General features: G+C 41.9%; 1 non-coding gene across 1 annotated transcript; it reads left to right on the forward strand.

Moving 5' to 3' along the window:
- The first annotated feature begins 6383 nt into the window (after positions 1–6383).
- On the forward strand, positions 6384–6490 carry LOC118487798. Its single transcript, XR_004882741.1, has one exon. It is a non-coding gene; the product is annotated as a small nucleolar RNA R71 (small nucleolar RNA).
- Positions 6491–7257: the final 767 nt, after the last annotated feature.

Consider the following 7257-nt stretch of genomic DNA (forward strand, 5'->3'; position numbering starts at 1 on the left):
GGAACTTTGTAAAATCAGTTAAGTTAAAAAGTTTTGCGGTTTAACGGAGACGGCGTGATGACGTGTTAAACAACGGAAACCATACCAAGTCCAACTCAGCCGATCGGATAGAAATCACCCCATTCGATCAGACTTAACTATTCTTGATGGAGTTTCATGTTCAACCCGTGAATCGGTCGTCTCTTCGGTAGAAATCCACTCTCAGACCGGTTCTCCACTAGAGAATGAGTAGAGCGCCTGAACGAGTACAGATTCTAACGGTTTTGAGTAAAAAGTGAGGAATGTTGAAGAAAAGTATGAAATCGTTTGGAAATGTTCAGATTTTGTCGAAGTCAGTGTAAACACATGTAGAAATCCTTTAGATCTGAACATACTTTGATGAGATTATGTCATACTTCAGTGTTCATAAGAACCCGAGACGACGTCACCTTAAAGTAGTCCAAATCCGGCGATTTCATGGTGAAAATGTAAGATTTGATGGAGAAGATGATGAGAAAGTGTGTGTTGATGATGGAAGTACAAGATTTAGGGTGGAATACTTAAGAAATCGCGTGGAATCGAGAGAAAAGTGCCTGAGAACGAGCTGGTCGGATAGTGCTGTCACATCAATGAACAGTTGATGTGACATGGGGGTATTTATAGGTGAGAGGTGTGAAAGGTGGTGGAGGGTTAAGTGGGTCGGATGTCCATTGATCGAGTGGTCATTCGATCGGTTGACTTGTGCGAGTTAGTTTTACAACTTTCTTTTCATGCGTTGAGCGTTGCGTTGCATTTAAGCGAGTTGTGAGTAAGCGATGCGATAGTATTAAACAAATAGGTACACAAATAACATAACTCCTAAAAAGCTTAAAACACACAATAGTTGCAATTATACGCAGATTTACTTTTATGCTTTTGCGATGAGATTGCGATGCGATAGTGTTGCGATTGCGTTTGCGAATAACATCCCAAAATATATACAAGGCACACACAAGTGAAGCACATAATAACACATAGAACAAATATCAATAGTTGCGGTTCGAGTTGCGATGCGATAGCGATGTGATAGCTTTTAGTAAAATAACGTTTAGTTGTGATTCCTGCGTTTATCGCATTGTTACTTCACATAATAATAAATCGTAGTTTAAAGTAGCGCTAACCAATATATCGATTATCTAATCTCGAGAGTACAAGGCAATAATTAAGCAAGAAAAGACAGATCTGAATAACAACCTGACTTTTACTTTGACTTTGACTTTGACTTGTACTTTGACTTTGACTTCGGAAAGTCGGGTCGTGATGCGTGTGTAGTGTAATATAATTTAGATGTATATTTAAGCCCTTTTTACACTTTTAGCCAAGTTTTAAATTTATAAAACACGATATTCACTAACACTAAACACACATATGGGCAAGTGCACCCATCGTGGACGTAGTATAGTGTTGGTAAGATACCGAGGTCGTCCAAGGACACAAGAGCTTTTAATACCGGTTTATCCTCAACGTCTAATCAAATCAAAAAGTGAGAAAAATGTTTTAAACTAAGAAAAATAAAAACTAACTAAATGCTGAAAAATAAAATAAAATAAAAACAGATAGACAAGATGAATCACTTGGATCCGACACGTGTGTTAGTATAACCTTTGATTATTTTCGCACTTTTGCACTTGTTTAAGAGATTATCTTAGTTATTGTAGTAGGCCCCTCTTTTGAAGGCGACGTTACCCTCAACCAAGTAGTTTGAGTCAGCAAGGATACAATCCTAAAGGGTCGGATTATTGAAAGATAATGAATTAAGTTATTAATGCGAATTGTGGTAGGCCCCGCTTTCGGCGGTGACGTTACCCTCGGCTAAGTAGTCTGAGTCAGCAGGGATACAGTCCTAAATAGTCGGGTTATAGTATTAATAGTAGTTAACTTATGAGGGGGTGAAAGAGTTTGGATCCCCGCCATCCAATACCTATGGGCATTGAAGGAGATCCTACTAAATTTGACCCAGGTCCCAAGCAGGACCTCTAAACGCTGAACAAGGGCAAGACCCTTACCAAACCGTTCCCTTAACCCCCGACCAGGTAGCCAACATACCTCCATATAGACCGTGGAGATATGAATGGTGAAAATCTTTTATTTTATATAGACAGTAAAATAACGCCAAGACACCACGGACAAACGATAAGGAAAGATCACCTTCAACATAAGTAACTAGTTATTAAAGTCATTAATACAAAACCAAATAAAAAGTGCAAAAGATTAAAAATAAAAAGTATTACACTAAACACTTGTCTTCACCAAGTGATGTAAGAGACTTAGGCAAACATGGCCTTGATTGTCAAGAACTCTTACGATCAATCTTGGATCCCGAGACGACTCACACACTCTACGATGGACAAAGGATGATGGTGGTGGATGATGGTGTTATGGTGGTGGTGGGTGGTGGATGAAGTGTGAGAGAGGTGGTGTGCCAAGGGATGAGATGGAATGAAACCAAACACCTCTATTTATAGGCTGAACAGAAGGCTGGGCACGGCCCCGTGTCCGCTGGACACGCCCCCGTGCCCGTCTGACATTCTCTCTCTTCATTAATTGTAATTCGCAATTACAATTAATGCGCCTGCTGTACTTTCACCACGCCCCCGTGCCCGCTGGACACGGCCCCGTGGTGGGCAATGGAAGCTTCTACTAGTTTGTCTTTTCTGCTGCTTCTTGGGCACGGCCCCGTGTTCGTTGGACACGGGGCGTGTTCAGTCTTCTGTTTTCTCTTCTTTGCCTTGGAGGGTGCCGTTGAGGGTCCGGGCAGTCTACTTTTGTTCCTTTTCTTGTATTTATGTTAGAATTAGCTGTCTTTTGCTTCTTTTGTGAATTTGAGCTCATTTCATCCTGAAAATACAAAAGGAAGACAAAAACACTCTTTTTCCAACATTAGTACTTAAAAAGGGTTAGTTTTATGCCTTAATTGATGTGATTTATATGTTGCATTTTACACACATCAAATATCCCCACACTTGAACTTTTGCTTGTCCTCAAGCAAAACTCTTTAAATGTGGCTTACACTCCCAAATGGAATAGGTAGAAGAGAAAGTTTTTAGCTTGTCCTAGAGTGTCGGGAATCCAAGGTCCTTGTAAGTTTTATTTTTATTTATTTACAATCCTATTCGTTATGATTTATTTTGAACGTTTCATAAGATACATTACTTATTCGGGCATAGCATGCCTTATTAAAATTCCATTTATATACAAGTTCACATACCTCGCGGGGGATCACTCAACACTCGGCTGAAGGTGTATTTTTTTAGTGAATCACTCGTGAGCGGCATGGAACTTACGCCTTCCATAGGCTTGCCAAGCAATCAATCCTCCTCCTTTTTAACTTTTTACCTTTGTAAATATCAAGAGGACTTTTGGGGTGAAGGGTTAGGCTTGGGTTAAAGGTGGTTGGTTGGGTTAGTTAGAAAAAAGGGCGAAAATCGTAAAAAGCGTCGGTTTCCGTGACATACCTTATTTTTAGTGACTTTTTATTTTGAAGTATTTCTCCAAACAAGCTTTTATATAGCTTTTGTTTGTTTTTGACTTCATCATTGTTTTTTTTTTCATCACATAAAAAGGCGAGTTTACGAAAAACCGAGCTTGTTACTAAAATAAAGGGTGAAAAATAAAAAGGGTTTTTTGGTGGGTAAAAAGGGTTTTGGGGTAATGAAATGAAAGGTTTAGGCTCAAAGGGGCTATCTAGGGGGATTTTGGGTAGGTGGTAGAAAAAATGAAAAATAATGGTTTAGAAAGAAAAATATGGTTAGTCCTAATGCCTCCATCACTTACTTACTTGGGTTTAAGTTGGTAAGGACCGGGAATGTATCGTCGTGGGAAGTTCTAGAGTTGTAAGAACCAAGCGGCTATTCACACAAGAAACGAAAAATGAGCATTTAGTCTAAATATGTATATTTTTATGCTCAATAAAGGCTCAAAACTCACTTTTGTGGGAATGGGTTTTTAATATGATCAAGTATATATAATCGAATTTTTAACTAGACTTGTTATGCCGTTTCATAATTTTCTTATGTTGGTTCTTTGTTATCACGACGCTATCGGTTGTAAATTTGTAAAAATATAACCCTTTTAGAACTTGTTATTCCCAGCTTAAACTAAGACAAGTAAATGATAAAAAAAAATGAAAAAGTTTTTGAAAAAAATTTGGGGTGTTTAGTGGTTCCAATAGAGTTTTGTGTAAGGCTTGTATTTAGGATTTGCAAAATTCAAGGTTTTAGCATCCCCCCTACACTTAAATTACACATTGTCCTCAATGTGTCCAAAAATAAGGTTTTTGGTTGATTAGAATGTGTAAAAGTAGGTTAAAAAGCAAAGATTTATGTTACTGGCATCCTGGACACGGCTCCGTGGTGACCGGGCACGGCCCCGTGGTCAAGTGCCAGTAACAAAAATTAAAGGATTAAAACAGAAGCCTGGACACGGGGGCGTGTCCGCTGAACATGGCCCGTGTCCAGTTACCTGAACTGGGTATTTTTCTGCAGGTGGCTCAGCACGGGGCCGTGTTGGTTGGGCACGGCCCGTGTTGAGCCTTCTGTGATGGAGATTTGTGTCGGGTTGCTCTGTTCTTCGTGCATGGGTCCATTTTCTCGTTCCCCTTTTCATCCATTACCACCATGAGTGTGTTTTATTCTGCAAAATAAAAAGGTTAAACTAAACTAAGGATAGTTCCGCGGAATGCCTCCGTGGTGCGCCACGTTTATAAGGGTCCTTGGCTAGACCCGATTTGAGGTTATATATTTTCTGAGTGGGATGCCTGGCGTCCCATGTTACACCGTCGGAGAGCAGCATCCAAGCTTGAATCAATAACCTTCATGTAATTGACCGGGTCGTCGTCCTCTATTCTCTTCCCAACTCCGAACTTCACCTCATCATCCCCATACCTCAAGGTGAGTGTCCCGTCATTCATATCTACCACTGCTTGAGCTGTGGCAAGGAAGGGTCTCCCTAGTATAAGGGGGACCTCGGTGTCTTCCTCCATATCGAGTATGACAAAGTCAGCTGGATAAACGAATCTGCTTACCTTTACCAAGACATTCTCGATGACACCTTGTGAGAATTTGACGGATCGATCAGCGAGTTGTATGCTCATTTTTGTAGGGCTCGTGGTTCCCAAGCCGAGTCTTTTGAACATTGATGAGGGCATGAGGTTAATGCTAGCCCCTAGGTCGGCTAAGGCATTGCGAACGGGCGATCCCCCTATTGAGCACGGAATCGTGAAGCTTCCGTGATCGATTTTCTTTTGGGGAAGTTTATTGAGTACGAGGGCAGAGCATTCTTCGCCTAAATTGACTAATTGCAAATTTTCAATTTTCCTCTTATGTGTAAGGAAGTCCCTCATGAATTTAGAGTATTTGGGCATCTGGGTTAGGACTTCGATAAAAGGAATATTGACATGCAATTGTTTTAACAGACTTTCGAATTTTGCGAATTGCTCATTTGTCTTTTGACGAATTAACCTACCGGGGTACGGAACTCGAGGAGCCTTGGTAGGCTCTGGTGATGGAGGAGAGTTCTTCTCCTGCAGAGGTGTTGGTACTGTTTCTTCCGTAGGTGGCGGCACTTCTGCAGGTCCTACGGTGCGGTTTCGTAGTGTGATGAGGTGAACTTGCGCCTTTGGGTTTGTTTCGGTATTGCTAGGTAATGCGCCTTGCGGTCTCTCGGAAAAATTTTGAGCTATTTGATTTAATTGTTTTTCTATGTTTTGAATGCTAGCTTGTTGATTCCTAAAATTAGATTCTAATTGTAGAAATCTTTCCGAGTTTTTCTTATCAGTGTCAGAGACGAGGCGAGATATGGTATCTTCGAGCCTTTCTCGTCCACCTTGTTGTTGAGTGAAATTTTGTGACTCATTTCTTGGTTGCTGAAAGTTTGTTCGTTGGGTTTGTTGGTTACTACTATTGCCGGGTTCCCTCCAACCGAGGTTTGGGTGGTTTCGCCATCCTTGGTTGTAAGTTCCCGTTGGGGGACCCGACGGCCTAGGTCTATTATCAATGTAGTTTACCATTTCTTGTTGATCGTCCGTTTCTTTCATGCAACTCCAATTTTCATGTGGCCCACCACATCCTTCACAAGCCATAACCGAGACTGTTTTTGTCATTTCTAATTTTTTTATTTTTGAAGAAAAGGCCTCGATTTGGGCTTGTAAAGAAGTGCTTTCGTCGACCTTATGGGCGCCTGGGGCGATAGACTTATTTCCCCGGGGGGTGTGCCATTGAAAATTGGTTTGAGCAATTTCCTCAATCTGATTATATATTTCGTGTGGGCGTCGGTTACCTAAAAGTCCCCCGGAGCTAGAATCAAGTGTCTGCCTAGTGTGTGGCAACAATCCATTATAGAAAGTGGATACTTGTTGCCATATTGCGAGGCCGTGATGGGGACACTTGCGTAATAGCTCCTTGAACCTTTCCCAAGTTTCATATAAGGATTCCCCGTCCTCTTGTGAGTATGTATTAATTTCAGTCATTAATTTAGCAGTTTTAGCAGGAGGGAAATACTTATATAGAAATTTTTGGGCTAGTTCATCCCAGGTGTTTACCGATCCAGCTGGGAGGGCGTTGAGCCAAGCTTTCGCTCGGTCTTTTAGTGAGAAGGGAAACATACGGAGGCGGATGGCGTCGTTTGATGCTCCATTGATCCGAAAGGTATCACATATTTCCAAGAAATTAGTTATATGTAGATGGGGATCCTCGTCCGCAAGCCCGTGGAAGGTTGCGGAGTTTTGGAGCATTTGTATCAAATGCGGCCGAAGTTCGAAGTTATTGGCTTCGACATTCGGAGCATTGATAGCGGCGCCTAGATTACCCACGGTGGGCCGTAGATAATCCATAAGGGTACGTTGGTCCGCCATTGGAGGTGGATCATCCGAAACCTTCTCTTGGTTTTTGGCTTTTAACCTTTTTCTGAGAAAGCGTTCGGGTTCTTCTAGTGGTTCTTTTATGTCTTTATTGGAACTGGAGCTCATACACTACGTGAGGTTGGTGTCGGGTTCCAAGTCCTGCAATAAAAACAGAAAAGAATGTTGGTCAGAAGGTTCACCACGGCCCCGTGTTGAGCGAACACGGCCCGTGGTTGGAATTTCAGTGATTGTTTTCCAGATCCCAGTTACTGGAAGTTGGACACGGCCCCGTTGCACCGGCACGGCCCCGTGGTCAGCCTTCTGTAACTTGGAAAACAAAAACTGCCAGTAACGATGCTGGGCACGGCCCCGTGTCCGACCAGGCACGGCCCCGTGCTGAG

The sequence above is a fragment of the Helianthus annuus genome, chromosome 15 (assembly GCF_002127325.2).
Source record: "Helianthus annuus cultivar XRQ/B chromosome 15, HanXRQr2.0-SUNRISE, whole genome shotgun sequence".
Taxonomy (NCBI): Eukaryota; Viridiplantae; Streptophyta; class Magnoliopsida; order Asterales; family Asteraceae; genus Helianthus; species Helianthus annuus.